Genomic DNA, 17087 nt, shown 5'->3' on the forward strand with positions numbered 1-17087 from the left:
ACAGAGGTAAGCGTGGAGCGACCGTCGGATGAAGGGATGTAGCAAAACGGACGACCCAAGATGGAGATGGGCGTTGCGATGTAAAGCGGGGGCTTCGGAGTTTGATATGCGATGATGGAGCGACCGTAGGATGCTGAAATGCTTCGATCTGACGGCTGAAATCCGAGACGGGCTTGGATAGTGGAAATGTGTTTGAGTAAGGGTTTTGGGCCTTAGGTATGCCAAGCCCATATCTTCTTTAAGGACAATTCTTCTTCTTCAAGCCCACTTCTAGGCTTTTGGTCTTGTGCACAACATTCTTCGTGGCTTCCTTGTGTAATTCCTCCCGGCTTTTCACTACTTTTCTGCTCTTTTCGTTCCGCTATTCATCCAAACTTTATTTATTACCTAAAAATGCAAAATTAATTAATAAAAATATTTATTCTTGAAAACCAAGAAAATACAGAATATGGGATAAAATGTAGAATTAATGCACAAAAGATGAGTTAAATGCCAACAAAAAGATATAGAAATATGCACTTTTTAGGACTCATCAAACACCCCCAAACCTGAATTTTACTTGTCCTCAAGTAAAACAAAACTAAGGAAATCCTACATATACCACTGTCGCTGGTCTCTCGAATGCATTTAGCATATGCACTAAGCCTTTTAAACCACTAAGTGTCCCTAGTGGACGAGTTAAGTCTCGTGAAGGTTTGCTTAGAACGTACCTACAAAGTTGTAGGTCAAAATATAAGCTCAGATTCCATCAAATGTGACATGCGCAAGTCAGTAGAAGCTCACAGCAAAATGGAGATGTCAATCTAGCTATCGAAGGCACAATCCTAGCACTGATAACAAATAAAGACATGTGATAAGAGTGTAAAGTGTATCTACACATGTGTAAAGAAAGATCGGATGTTATGACTACTAATCACCAAGAGATAGTTTCTCAGGCTAAGAACCAAGGTCGAAATCTAGCTAGCTGTCCGGACTTTACGAGAATTGTGAATGAGTTGGAGGTATTTCACAATTACTCGCGTTGTACATCAATGGCATACACCCTTCCTTGCTTATTACAATAAAACACAAAAGATGACTCTTTACATGACTCTTATTTACATTGACTACTCTCTTTTATTTTTGGAACAAGAGAGAATGGAATTGAAAAATACTTGATTGATTTTTTTTTTTTTTTTTGAATATATACATCGTTTTTTTTTTTTTTTTTTTTTTTTTTGATAAGGACACTTTTGATACATAACAAAAGGAAAAAAAATTACATGACACTTTGCAAGAGGTAGCCCTTTTTGATGCACCCAGTTAAATTCGATGGTTGTCTTTCTTAATGTAACCTCCACCTTCTATCCCAACCAACCAAAGAACAAGCTAGTCAAGTTTCGTTCAGTATTCTAAAGTGATTGGCAATCGTGACTTCCTATCAAACACCTTGAAGATCGAGGCTATACATGTATTGGTAGATCGTGCGCGTGCAAATTTCTTATCACTATGTGAATTGTGCTAGAATCAGGGTGCCTAAATATCTAGACTAAGACTCCTAATAATTACATATTTGCACAAGAGTCAACATTTCAAGGTAAATGAGCTCCATTTTTATGTTTTTTTAATTTTTATTTTTTATTTTCATTTTTCATTTTTTTCAAAAAGAAGGAGTTCTTGTTTTCAATTATGGCATATTATCAAAGTATCTACTTTTCACCCCCAAACCTAAACTAAACATTGTCCTCAATGTTTCAAAATATGGACAAAATTATAATACAACATATGAAGAGGATCATGTTGAGTAGAGAAAAAGGAAAGAGAATACCCGATTTCGGCGAAAGCAATATTAGAACTCCGTTATTCAAGGCAAGAATCCAACATATGTCAGCCGAGATCATATTGGATTAGCAAAATATATACAAAAGGAACAAAAAGGGTTTTAAGAATTTATCTACTGGATTATATACAAAAAATTCACCATACACTAACAATCTAAAGAGTTGAGGATCAACCCAAAAGACAAAGTGTAGCGGTTTCAACAACTTCACACATGAAAGAAAAGCACGTGAAGCTGTGAAATCAAATGAGCTACCCCCAAACCTGGATTTTACAGAAGATATAATTTTGATAACAAAATCGCGCAGCTTTGGGGGTTCATCATGCACAAGATCTAACTCAAAGTGTACTTTGCTATGGACGGGCAAACATGCAATTTCCAACTGTGGTTCCTCAAAGATATTATATTTAAATGCAAAATGGTCCAAGAGGACTTGGGAAGCACACAGTTCCAAACCTAGATTAGGGACTCTCAGAAAAGTTGGTTTGACAATATGGGTACAAACCAAATCTAGGTTGGGTGGAAGGCCATCAGATTGTGACTTATGTAGGACGATAGGCACATCATTACTAATCACATCAACATCTCCTAAGTCTTCTACACGTGTCACAACATGCTCACAATCATCAAACAAATTGGCAAGATCACAATCAGAGTCATCAACATCATCAACAAATTCATTCTCATGCATCGGCAAATCAGGAGAAATATCACAATGTGACCTAGGTAGAGAATCAGACACATCAAATATATTTTCATGCATATTAGCATTAGTGTCTACAGAAGATTCAACTATTCCTATGTCATGCTCATCTTCACAGAATAATTGTACGAATCCCATGTCAATATCAAAATCATATGAATTACAATGAGTATTAGAAAAAACAACATTCATGAAGGTCGAGGGCGAGAAGCCATATGTTATTGAACCAACAGGTTCCACAATATTTTCATGTTCTTCTAACATATCATCATAATCATCATAATCATCATCATGGTAGCATGCATATTGGTCCTCATTAAAAGTGGTGGTGTCATTAGTCGATTCATGTTCCTCTAAATTAGGTTCATATTCAACATCATTTACATGAATGGGACTAGACACTTCATTAGGGACAACATACATTTCCTCATGAATTTCCTCCTTTTGTAGGTGAAGCAAAATCTGATCTAAATATGCCTGAATTCGTGATGTAGATCTATCGAAGTTTTGCTCACTGAGTCTGAAAGCTTCTGTGGTGGAGTCTAAATTCATGGGAGTACAAAATTCTTCATGTTCAAATTGTGGTGATGGTACATGTGTGCATGGTCATTAGGGTTTATAAAAGATTGATCGCAACCCTCAAAGGATTGATTATGGTCCCAATGACTACCATTCTCACAATTTATGGGCATTTCATACCTTGGATTTTCTCTAGATTGCCTAAAATATGCAAATATGACAATTCTCAACAGGGTGGTCTAAACTACCACATGCGGGACATGCATAGATTTCAGGTTGCCTAAGAAAATTAGATGTGACAGATTCCTCATGTGATTGCATTTCTAAAGCTGTGATTCGAGCTTCTAATTGATCGATCAGTGATGATTGTGTGAGTGAGGCACTAGCAAAATGTTCATTTTCACGTTGTGATGAATGATGCATGTGTGAATAGTATTAGGGTTCATGTATTGAGGCTCGGGACTTTGAAAATGTCCATAATAATTCCTACTATTGACATCATGGTCTATGGGAGGTTCATAACGTGAAGTTTGTCCATATGCAAGTTCTCTAAGGGATTTGTTGTACTCCCCAACTGTAGAAAAAGATCTATTCATGATTGGCTCAAAAGCTAAGTAAAGAATGTACAAAGCTCAGAATTTGGTTTTTAAAGGGTTTGGATTTTTGGGAAAAATTTGGTTTTGGTGGGAGACATTTTTTTTTTTTTTTTTTTTTTTGGGAGCAAAATAAAATTTGGTTTTAAAATCTGGGAGCAAGTAAAAATTTTGGTTTTTGAATGGGAGCAAGCCCACTGTTGGTTTTGTGTTTGCTTTGGCTCAGCTGGTTTGAAAACGTTTGGTGAAACTGAGTCCAAAATCTCGGCCTAGAATTTGGGTACTCGGCCCACTAACGAGTTAACCTAGCGTGATCGGTTACAAGCTCAGCTGGGTTTAAAAACCCAGAATACAAAATACAAGTCCAAATTAAACAAGCTCACAAAAATTAAATACAAGCCCACAAATTAAACAAACAAGCCCACAAAAATTAATTACAAACCCAACAGAAAATAAAAAGCCCAAAAATTGGCTTTAATATTACAAGCCCACAATTAAAAATGGAAGCCCACAGGTTGGGTTCTCTTAATGGGTTTAGGCTTACTTGCTTAAGCACAGCCCAGCTGCTCAGTTAGGTTGCAAAAGCCCAGTTGGGCTTTGGATCATCCTAAGCTTTGGCTTTTCTGAGGCCCAGTTGGGTATTTCAGTTGCAAAGCCCAGTTGGGCTTTGTTTTTTTTTCAGCTGCTTGGAATCAGCCCAGTTGGGCTTTGATGGCTCAATTTAACACCAGGCAGCAGGGGTTGCAGCAGACTTGGCCTGGCACCAGCAGGAGCAGCACCACAGCACATCAACAGCAACAACAAAAACACAGCACAGCTCCAGCAACAGAAGCACACTAGCAACAGTTCAGTTCAGCAGCAGAGCAACAGGAACAACTTCAGCAACAACAGCTGCACCAGGGTCAGGCAGCTTCTCCTAGCACCAGCTCCATCAGCACCTGCAAGCAAGAGAAACAGCACCAGTTCAGTGCAGCAACAATGCCTAACAGTAACAGCCCAACAGGAGTTTCAGCAAGCAGCAAGGCAATGCACCTGTTGGTTTCAGAAGAGAAGAATCAGCAAGCAAGAGCAAAAGCAAAAAGAAAAAGCAATTTCGCCGCTACCGAGTCCCCGGCAGCGACGCCAAAAACTTGGTGGCTCTCTAAAAGAGTCACATAAATGATACCTGCAAGTGCACAAGGTCAGTTGCAGTGAGTGTGCAAGCAGGGTTTGTCCACAGGGACAAGGTGGGCATATATTTGCTATTTTTGGTTTCTTGCTTATTTTGCTAACTTGTTCTTAGGGGCAGTGAACAGTGAGGTTGTGTGGTGTTATTAACACCACAGTGGACAATTGATGGGCTGTAGAGACAACAATGGAACAAGAGAAAAAATTGAAGGAAAACAAAAAAAAAAGTGGACAGTGAAGGTGGATGAGTGAAGATGTTATGGATGGAATAGGTGAGAACTAGGGGTTTGAATTCACCTTTGCTTAGCTATGCAGTCTTCTATTAAGATGTTAAACACAACTATGGTCTTTTCCAAAGTACTAGTTGTCTTTCTAAGGTACAACTAGTCAAAGGCATATGAATTCAGCATGGAGTTGCAGTTTATCAACATCTTATACATCTAACTACAATGCATACATGGCATACAATGTGAAAGTAAGATGATGACATACTAAGTTCAATTCTTTCCTAAACTTGTTTATCCTTCAAGAGCAATATGATCAATGTAATACACACAGTAGACCAAGGCTTTATCAAATCCCTAGCATGATGGATTAGAACATGATGAACATCAATGGATAAACATACACTGTTGGATAAAATTAAAATTGGAAAGAAGTAAAAACCTAAAACTATCCTACAGACGCACTGGCTAGTCCAGGCATGCCTCTACAACAACACCCACAAGTCCTATTTATACCCAATTTACATAATTAGGGTTCATACACCCAATTCCCCAAAATCCCCAAATACAGTTGAAATTAGGGTTTGTAGAAACTTACCCATACTTCTCGAATTTCACTCCTACGCTTCTACCCACTCCGTATCTGCCTCTCCTGGTCCTTTTCCTGCTCTAGCTCGACCTAATTCACTATTTTCACATGCTTAGGGTTTCAGAGAAACGTGTGAAATTAGTGAAGTAGATGGCTCAAGAGAAGGGGCGAGATAGTTGGTGATGGGATTTGGAAGAGGGGTGTGGTGGTGGTTGGATTTCTCGTGGATGTAAGACAGAGTTGGTGGTGGTGATGGAGAAGGTGGTGGTTGTTTCTCTGCAGAGGGATGGGGGACGTGAAGTCGATGGTTTTGGGAGAAGGGTGTGTTTGGCGATGGATATAGGTGTTCGATACTTGGGTGTTAGGCGGGTTCAGCGAGGTTTGATGATCTGTGACAAGGAGCGATGGATGGGAAGATGGTAGGTGGATCCAACGGCGATACGGAGGTAAGCGTGGAGCGACCGTCAGATGAAGGTATGTAGCAAAACGGACGACCCAAGATGGAGATGGGCGTTGTGATGTAAAGCGGGGGCTTCGGAGTTTGATGTGCGATGATGGAGCGACCGTAGGATGCTGAAATGCTTCGATCTGACGGCTGAAATCCGAGACGGGCTTGGATAGTGGAAATGTGTTTGAGTAAGGGTTTTGGGCCTTGGGTATGCCAAGCCCATATCTTCTTTAAGGACAATTCTTCTTCTTCAATCCCACTTATAGCCTTTTGGTCTTGTGCACAACATTCTTCGCGGCTTCCTTGTGTAATTCCTCTCGGCTTTTCACTACTTTTCTGCTCTTTTCGTTCCCCTATTCATCCAAACTTTATTTATTACCTAAAAATGCAAAATTAATTAATAAAAATATTTATTCTTGAAAACCAAGAAAATATAGAATATGGGATAAAATGTAGAATTAATGCACAAAAGATGAGTTAAATGCCAACAAAAAGATATAAAAATATGCACTTTTTAGGACTCATCAAGCCGCCACACGCGCCATTGTCACATGTAGTGCAACCCTTGCAACCTGGCATGCCAAGCTGTGAAACCTAGTGCCAAAGTCGCCACACGCGCCATTGGCACATGCCGTGCAACCCTTGCAACCTGGCATGCCAAGCCGTGCAACCCAGGGCCAAGGCCGCCACACGCGCCATTGGCGCATGCCGTGAAACCCTTGCAACCTGGCATGCCAAGACGTGCAACCCAGGGCCAAGGCCACCACACGCACCATTGGCGCATGCCGTGCAACACTTGCAACCTGGAAACCTAGGGCCAAAGCCGCCACACGTGCCATTGGCAGATGCCGTGCAACCCTTGCAACCTGGCATGCCAATCCGTGCAACCTAGGGCCAAGGCATACCACACATTCCATTGGAACATGTCGTGCAACACTTGCACTGTGGCATTTCCACTTGCACCCGACGTGCAACCTAGGGCCAAGGCATACCACACATGCCATTGGCACATGTCATGCAACACTTTCACTTTGGCACTTCCATTTGCACCCGATGTGCAACCCAGGGCCGAGGCATGCCACACATGCCATTGGCACATGCCGTGCAACCCTTGCACTTTGGCATGCCGCGCCTACATCAAAGACCACGATTCCTCTTATGCAAAATCTCAACCGTCGAAGGTCGCCACTGAGCCGACAAGTCTCTCAAGCTCATCTTATCGAACACCAGCGACATGCTACATGTTTTCCACGAAAAACACACGAGACATCAAAACGTATGTCAAAAACTGGGGGATGCTCATTAGGGTTTTGGTTTGGCGGTCTACAGCCTGCCGCATACACAAACGCCCGCTTCAAGAAACTGTAATAAGAATAAAACGGTTAGTAAATGGAGGAAGTAATGATGAAACGCTATTTCATTAAGGAACACCAATTTCATAAAATTCCACCAATACCAGGCGTTACCACCTCTTCCCATTTAACTCATCCGTTTCTTTTCTTACGGGACCAGAGTACGTTTAACTTGGACTTGTATAAATAGGTTTTACCTATTTCCACCAAGACACAAGTTTTTGTTCAGGGAGAAATACAACACTCAGAAAAGCAACTCTTGCTAGCTTTCTCAAAGCTTTTATCTTCTGATACAAGTCGAGTACTACTCTTCCAGAACTGTTCTGGTCTCAACACTCTCTCCGCTTCCCTCCCTAAACCAGCCCTTCTCCTCCTCTTTGTGACCGAAGCAAATCCTGAACGACCATTTCTTGGTTTAGGCCAGATTTGTACAGATTGATCTCTCGAATCTAAAGTACTCTAGTGCATTACATTTTTTTAGAGTTTAGATTTGTTTCTCACCCACTCACCGAAATTACCAAAATCAGAAGAAACGATTTTTTCCCATAAACAATTGGCGACCACAGTGGGAGATTGATCTTTCGGTTACAATATCAGCTTTCAAAAATCGATCTCATACTTCGATCCAGACATCAGCATGGCAGATGCAAGAAATCTATTCAGGGATCTACAACTCGACTACAAAACAACTTGATTACCAGTTGTAAACCGCAAGAGGTGGTTGAGGACTTCACAAGAACTAAAAGCAAACGATTCTGTCACCAGGAAACTCCAAAGCGACCGGGGATTTTCCGCATTCACGACAATACTACATACAAAACCGGTTATACATGAGAAGGATCTTGTTTTCATCAGAAGACCCAGAAAACTGAGTAAGTCTAGACTAGATGGAATATACGATTTATTCTTTTAGGTTATCGATAAAACCATCATGCTATTTCATTTTATGCCAACTACCGGCACACACTTTCATGAAAGCAATATCCTACTCGCAAGTCATAACCAGAGCAATACTATCAAAACCATTCATTTCAAAATAACCCAATATCCTCATAAAATACCAACCATCTATCGAAATCAATCAAACGTTAAACTAGGCACTTTGTTTTCCTTTCAAAAAAAAAAAGAGGACCTAAGCGAAAGTTTGGAAAAGACAGAGAAACATTCAAGGAAAGTTATCCAACATGGGTCTGCTCTTCTTGGAGAAAGCCTCCCTTGCATCTTCGAGAGCCGCTCTCTTCAGAGTCAACGTCTTGGACAATTCTTCGACTTCTGCCTCCTGCTGTGGAATTTCATCTGCAGAAAGACTCTCGACTGCTACGGTTTTTAATTTATAGATCTCCGCGAATCCCTTGACGAACCACGAAGCATTGAACTCATTTTCTACGCACATATCGCGATGATACTTCTAACTGACTACGACATCCTCGGAAACGGTATGGCCGGTCACTTCGCACATATCCTCGATGGAAGATAGAGCTTCCTCCACACGTTTGACCAGCGCAAATCAACTGGTGATCTTCCTGGTCGTGGCGATATGTCCATACCTTTCCCAAATTTTGGTGTACATCACGTTGTACTTAGCCAGCACGCTGAAGCCACCGACCATCACATGACCTGGATTAGGAACCAAGTACGGGGGATCGAAGGTGGCGCCTGCAACCAGACCCACAGCCGAAAAGGGGTTCTTTTCCACGCTTTCGTTGATATTCGTCAGAGCATTCTCCGCTATTCGAGCCGCATCCATGCCTTTCGTTTGATCAACCTCCATCTCTAAAGCACTAATAACAGTCGCCGCAGCTAAAGGCAAATATTCACAATCCTCTATCTCAGAATCGTCTTCAGAATCAGATCCTTCCTGCAATCTTGAGTTAGACGTTTTCGAAAAAGAAGAAAGAAGATAAAAGAAAAACATGTGCAAGACTCACCGATCTGCTTCCCGAAGAAGATCCAGTGCTGCTTCCAGAAGAGCTATCTTCGTCTTCTGAACTCTTCTATTTCTCTGACTCTTCCCTGTCACGAGAGGGCTCAACACTGCGGGCCTCTATTGGAAGAGGTGTTGTTTCCTGACGACGAGCAAGCACAGTAAAGGCGTTCACACAACCAAAAACCTGGTGGAAACAAGATGCAAATGTTCAGAAATGAAATGAAAAGTTTACACGTTTTAGTCGAACCAGCAAAGAGACGACACTTACCTGAATGTTAGAAGAATTGAAAGACACAAGGCTCGCCGGGTCTATCGAAACCGACCGAAATCCACCGGCGCGGTTCTTCGATCTTTGTTCCCTCACATGGGGACTGTCTACTTTCCCTGGCGACTTTCGCTTAGCTGCAGAAGGATTCCTCAACATTGGATGCTTTGCCAAAGCCTCTGGAGAGGGTCTACAACGGGCATTCGCCACCATGTGATTTACAAAACCACGGATAATAAGGAACTCATCTTGCCAAAACTCATTATACTTGAAGGTCTTCGAAGGAATTCTTTCCGAAGGCAGGAAGGGTAGACGCGTACCCGGTTCAAGAACGCTGGCATTGAAGACGACCGGCAACGGATTCTCTGAAGCAACTGGCTGACGAGTAAAGGGGATCCCTTGGTCGAAACCTATGTGACGGGCGGCACGATCAATATTATAAAAAGACACTTGGAAAGACCCCCTAAAGAAAGACGGCATAAAACTAGACGTGCAACTCCGCATAAACAAGTTTTCACCAACACTCAGGTTACCTTCGGAAAGCAAAGTCATCTTTGGAGCAAAATCAAAGGTGTTAACCTGAACTACAGACGCATGCACCGGGGCCCACGGGCGAAAATTGACTTCGTGCGACTTGTCAAGGAACCTAATCAAGTTCGATCCGACTCTTGGACGCCTGTTCACCCATTGGAGAATTCTGGAGCCACCCCAACTCGCGGGAACTAAAGGCAACAGCTTCGGAGAATATTTCTCAAAATGCTCCCACAACCACGCTTGAAGGAAGGCAACATGGACATACGAGTCCACTTTCATATAACCGTTTGAAATACACATGTCCGCAACCAGGTGATCCAGATGTGTATACAGAGAACCAAGGAACAAGCTACCAATGGGGAGAACTACGCCTTTCGCTAACTTTATGGAAATCATCAGACTCTCTTGTCTTATCTCTTTCTTGATGGAACCGTCATCGAAAACATCCCTGGACAACCAGAGAGCCAAGAATGCCGCAACATGAAGTGTACTACTCTTTTGACTCGGGTCCAGCGTATCCGGGAACCATTGGGACACCCACCAGACGTAGAAGCACTTTTCGTTCTCTCTCCGAACGAAATCCTTCGACTTCGCAACAAGAGTGGCTCGCATCTTTTCTTCATCTTCTGCCAGTTGGATATTTAGGTTTCCTGTTACGGGAAGATTCAACAGAAGAGCCACGCTTTCTAAGGAGAAAGTTATTTCACCCCACCTACATACGACTGTATGAGTGTCCGGACACCATCTGGAGATAAAGACAACTAAACCAGGAATATCCTTCCTAATTTGTAGATTTGCGGATGCCCTAACAACATCAATGATCTGCGCTCGGTTCAAGTTAGCACTTACGTGTTCTTGGCTCACTATACTCAGTCCATCTGTCGAAGGAGAGAAACGGGCTTTGACACATTCTAAAGTCAATATGGGAAGCCGAATACTCTCCTCTATGAAGACAAAACCGTATTACACTCTCTGGTCGGACTGAACGGGTCCTCCTTTCATCTTCTGAACCTGTCAAGAGGATCGACACGAAATTGGGATGATTTTTTCGGGATACGGCAAGGGGCTTTGTGAAGAAGTCATCATCCGTGTTTGGCTTAGAACTACTAACGTCTTTTGGTAAAGAAAGACTTTGCCCGGGTGACATCTTGCCGGAGTTTCTTGTGTTGTTTTGCTAACAAGGTATCTACATAAAAAAGGCAAGACAAGAAGAAATTATCACCCGCACACGGCTACACCAAAATAAGGGAAAACCCTAAGCAACTAGGTTTTCACAAACACACTGCTGCAGTATTCATGACGAAAGTCTACAGGTTCACGAGAATCACATTTATGACTAAGTTCTACGAAGATATGGAAGAACAATGTTTTCTAAAGATTCATGCGAAGCATATATACAACTAGAGTTTTTCATGACAAAAAAAAAACAAGGAAGAATTAATTTGAGAAAGAGCGCCGGAAGATATACCTGGAATGTTCACTCTCCCTACCACTTTGTTGCTAACGCAAAGATATGGAGAAACAAAGGTACAAAATAAAAGGTGGATAACCTCTTTTATAGGTGTGATAGTTGGGGACTTCGAATAAGGGAAGGATTCCCTTTTCAAAGACGTGCATGAAGAAAGGCAGTCGGGCCCGCAATAGCAAGCTTGGCCACTTCCCAAAACACGCGCATCTTCCTTGCTAGCACCGACCCTACCAAGTGCTCAATGTCATCCTTGCCAAAATCCGCGCCGGCCAGCCAGTCCGGGATGGCCATGCCTTCCTTGCAACGCCATGCTCTGCCAAACGGACCACGCCCATTCTAAGCCCATTTGTACTGACAATCCCCATTCGTGACAAGTATATGCTAGCATCTCCGCCTCGCGTGCCAAAGCCTGGCCCCAAAGACACCTAGTCATATTGGGATTTGTGCAAAGCTACCAGATGCGAGGATTGTGGATTCTTACTTACATCTCGAAAAAGGTCAGAAAAATCTCTTCGGTCCTCTTTTACGACTTACTGTCTCAGTTCTATCCTCGTCTGTCACCATCTTATGCTTACCTCGCAACAAGGCCCATGTTCCAAGCTAAGCAGGGGACTTAATGTTGATGGTGGTTTTTGAACAAGGGGTAAAATCATAAAACCTCACGTATAGCATGACGTCACCGGTCACAATAGCACATTTATTAGAGCATTTAACGCGCTTATGTCAAAATTACCAGGGTACCCTTTTTCAAATACTAAATGAGGGTTTAGATGCGCGAAACCCTAAATTCAGACATACCGCGCAACCATTACGCAAAAAGCATGGAAAACATGCCAAATGCACGCACCGTGCAATCATCGCGCAGAACAAAGCAATTGCACGTACCGTGCAATCACTGCACAAAAGCATGGCAATCATGCCACTCACACATGTCACGCAACATGCCAAATGCACGTACTGTGCAAACAACGCGCAAAACATAGCACTTGCACGTACCGTGCAATCATTACGCAAAAGCATGGCAAACATGCCAAATGCACGCACCGGCACTCATCACACAAAACATAGCAATTGCATGTACCATGCAATCATTTTGCAAAATATGGCAACCATGCCAAAACTACAAATAACGCGCAACCATTGTGCTAAATATGGCAACCACGCCAAACCGCAAAGCAACGCGCAATCATCACGTTAACCATGCCAAAAAATCCAAAAAAGCACCACCATTGCACAAAATGGCAACCATGCCAAAAGCGCGCGCCATTGGCACATTCCATGCAACCTGGCATGCCAAGCCGTGCAACCTAGGGCCAAAGCCGCCACACGCGCCATTGGCACATGCCGTGCAACCCTTGCAACCTAGCATGCCAAGCCGTGCAACCTAGGGCCAAAGTCGCCACACGCGCCATTGGCACATGCCGTGCAACCCTTGCAACCTGGCATGCCAAGCCGTGCAACCTAGGGCCAAAGCCGCCTCACGTGCCATTGGCACATGTCGTGCAACCCTTCCAACCTGGCATGCCAAGCCGTGCAACCTAGGGCCAAAGCCGCCACACGCGCCATTGGCACATGCCGTGCAACCCTTGCAACCTGGCATGCCAAGATGCAACATAGGGCCAAATCCGCCACACGCGCCATTGGCACATGCCTTGCAACCCTTGCAACCTGGCATGCCAAGCCGTGCAACCTAGGGACAAAGCCGCCACACACGCCATTGGCACATGCCTGCAACCCTTGAAACCTGGCATGCCAAGCCGTGCAACCTAGGGCCAAACCCGCCACACGCGCCATTGGCACATGCCGTGCAACTCTTGAAACCTGGCATGCCAAGCCGTGCAACCTAGGGCCAAACCCGCCACACGCGCCATTGGCACATGCCGTGCAACCCATGCAACCTGGCACGCCAAGCCGTGCAACCTAGGGCCAAGGAATACCACACATTCCATTGGCACATGTCGTGCAACACTTGCACTTTGGCATTTCCACTTGCACCCAACGTGCAACCTAGGGCCAAGGCATACCACACATGCCATTACCACATGCCATGCAAAACTTGCACTTTGGCACTTCCACTTGCACCCGACGTGCAACCCAGGGCTGAGTCATGCCACACATGCCATTGGCACATGCCGTGTAACCCTTGCACTTTGGCATGCCACGCCTACATCAAAGGCCATGATTCCTCTTATGCAAAATCTCAACCGTCGAAGGTCGCCACTGAGCCGGCAAGTCTCTCAAGATCAACTTATCGAACACCAGCGACATGCTACATGTTTTCCACGAAAAACAACTGAGACATCAAAACGTATATCACAAACTGGGGGATGCTCATTAGGGTTTTGGTTTGGCGGTCTACAGCGTGCGGCATACACAAATGCCCATTTCAAGAAAGTGTAATAAGAATAAAACGGTTAGTAAATGCAGGAAGTAGTGGTGAAACGCTCTTTCATTATGGAACATTAATTCCATTAAATTCCATCAATACCAGGAATTACCACCTCTTCCCATTTAACTCATTCGTGTCTTTTCTTACCTGACCAGAGTACGTTTCACTTGGACTTGTATAAATAAGTTTTACCTATTTCCACCAAGACACAATTTTTTGGTCAGGGAGAAATACAACACTCAGAAAAGCAACTCTTGCTAGCTTTCTCAAATCTTTCATCTTATGATACAAGTCGAGTACTACTCTTCCAGAACTGCTCTGATCTCAACACTCTCTTCGCTTCCCTCCCTAAACCATGCCTTCTCCTCCTTTTGTGACCGAAGCAAATCAGGAATGGCCATTTCTTGGTTTAGGCCAGATTTGTACATATTGATCTCTTGAATCTAAAGTACTCCCGTGCAGTACATTTGTTTAGGGTTTAGATTTGTTTCTCACCCACTCACCGAAATTACCAAAATCAGCAGAACGGTTTTTGCCCATAAACAATTAGGTAACTCAATTCTTTTTACACTTATACATTATTGGATATCATATTTCTTTTTGGACTATGTCAACTCCACCTTGCACTGCATCTAAGCAAAAACTGAGTTAACTTTGTATATTTTTTCTTCAACCGTTTTCATATGTTTTAACCTTTGTTCTTATGATTTACAGTTCCTGATTGGTTTATTTCTCTGGTTTTGATCCTTTTACTATGATTTCTATATCTTGATTATACTTTCTCTATCTTTATTGTATTTTATCATAATTATTTTTCTATCTGATGATAATCTCTATCTACTTTTCTTTTCTATATTAATTTAGTTTGTCACCATCTTTGCAGTGTTGATTTCTTCATTTCTTTAATTAATTTTCACACCATTACTAATGGAGTTCTAATATTTTTTGCAGGCCTTTTTTGTCTTTTATATGGATCTCATCCAGTTTTGGATCTATGCCCAAAGAGTATGTATCCTTCTCTTAATAGTATTGTCACTTATGGCTGTTTTGCCTGTCCACAGATTACTTCATCCGACAATTTTGTCAAACTACACAGGTTCAACATTAAGTATTTCTCAGTATGAGTATCAGTATACCACCTCCATCCAAATTTTTGAAACCATGAGATATCAATAATTTTCTCCGAGTCAAAACCCGATTCAACTTCAAAAAATGCAAAAAATCAACTTTCCGCCCATAATCATCCGACATTCTAGGAAGTCTCAGTATTCTGCGGAGTGCATTCATACAATATATAAAGAATCCTATCCTTTCCTTTCTTGGAAGTATTCTTTACCAGTTTTTAGGAAACAAATTATATACGTTATATTCTCTATTAACTGCTCCCAATATATCAGAAAAGAAAAACCTAAACAAACTTGCAAATCAAAAATCTATTCAAACCCTAGACGACAATTTATCTTTTTTGAAGAAATGGATGCTCAAAGTTCCAGTATCCTAAGTGATATCACAGAAAAAATGAAGACCGCTTCAATAAAACCCAACAAAGGTGCTATTGGTTCTGCAAAAAATATCAATGAAGTTGCTACTAAATGGTCAAATAGCTTGATTGGCAAGCTGATAACTGATAATGATGAGATTGAAAACTCAGAAGTCAAGGACGAACTGAATCTTCTCTGGAAAAATTACAGAAGAAGAGAAGTTAGGATTGTAGGTAAGCATCTTTATGTCTTCAAGTTTAATTCTCAGAAGGATACGAAGGATGTCATGAAAAAATATCCTTGGATTGTTCAAAGAATCTTACTTGCTCTTCAAGAGTATACCGCTACTATAGCATATAAAGACTATATTTTTTCAAAACAAGAATGGAATGTTCAGTTTAAAGGTCTGCTGCTAGAGCATCATCATGAAGCCATAGTGAATGAAGTTATTGAAGATATGGGTAAAAAAATAAGTACAAACCCTAAAAACTTCAGGCCACGCTCAGGAAATATGATAACAGCAAGAATAGAGATAGACCTTAAAAAACCTCTCAAAAGAGGAGAATGGTGGAATACCAACTCAGGAGAACCAACGTGGATTCAATATCACTGGGTTAAGCAACCACACATTCTTTGTTCAGAATGTTATATTATTGATCATGATGACAACCATTGTGAAGAAGTGGTTGAGGTTCTTAGAGAAAAAGCTATAGCGGAAGAAGAATATGAAGCACACCAACTGGCCAAAAACAATGCTGCTGCTGTAGAAAATGCTGATCAGGAAAATATTGGTGATGACTTCATACATATTGAGAAATACATGGAACAACCTTCTGATGCAGAGAAATATAGAATTAACAAGAGAGATAGAAATCAAAATACCCAAACCTTGGGGTCTAGCCCTTCCTTACAAGGTCCTATTTTAGCTGCTCATGGTGGGGTGGCTAACAATACTGATCAAACAAATGCTAATGTTGATCTTATGGATGGAGTAATAATGGTTTCCAGAGAGAATACTGATGCAAGTGCTTTGGATGATACCATTTAACCTCAACATGGCCATGCAACTACGATAATATACACTATCCACTATTTTTTTTTTTCGTAGCAAATTATTCTAACGTTGATAGTCTTCATCTATTTATTTTACTTATTTATTGCCCATTTTACACTTGTGATTTATATCCTGTTACAATCATGAGAGCCTTAGCATGGAATTGTCAGGGTTTTAACAGTAAAACTACTAGAGACCATCTTAAAGATCGGACATATAAGTATAATCCAGATATCATTTTCATATCAAAAGCAAAAATAGGAGAAGATAAAATGAAAAAACTTATAAAGCCTTTTAAATATCCAAACATGAAAAAAGTTCCTTCCATAGGTTTAGCCAGAGGATTAATCCTTCTTTGGAAAGATGGCTTTCAATTTAAAGTTGTGAATGCAAAATCTTGGATTATAAATTGTTTGGTGCAGGATGATCCCTCGAAACCGGAGTGGTTACTGACTTGTATATATGGTTCTTCTTATCCCAATAATAAGGAGAAACAATGGACTTATATTAACAATCTTAGTCAAACTATTAAGCAGCCATGGGTGGTTTTGGGAG

This window comes from Papaver somniferum, chromosome 10 (assembly GCF_003573695.1).
Source record: "Papaver somniferum cultivar HN1 chromosome 10, ASM357369v1, whole genome shotgun sequence".
Classification (NCBI taxonomy): Eukaryota; Viridiplantae; Streptophyta; class Magnoliopsida; order Ranunculales; family Papaveraceae; genus Papaver; species Papaver somniferum.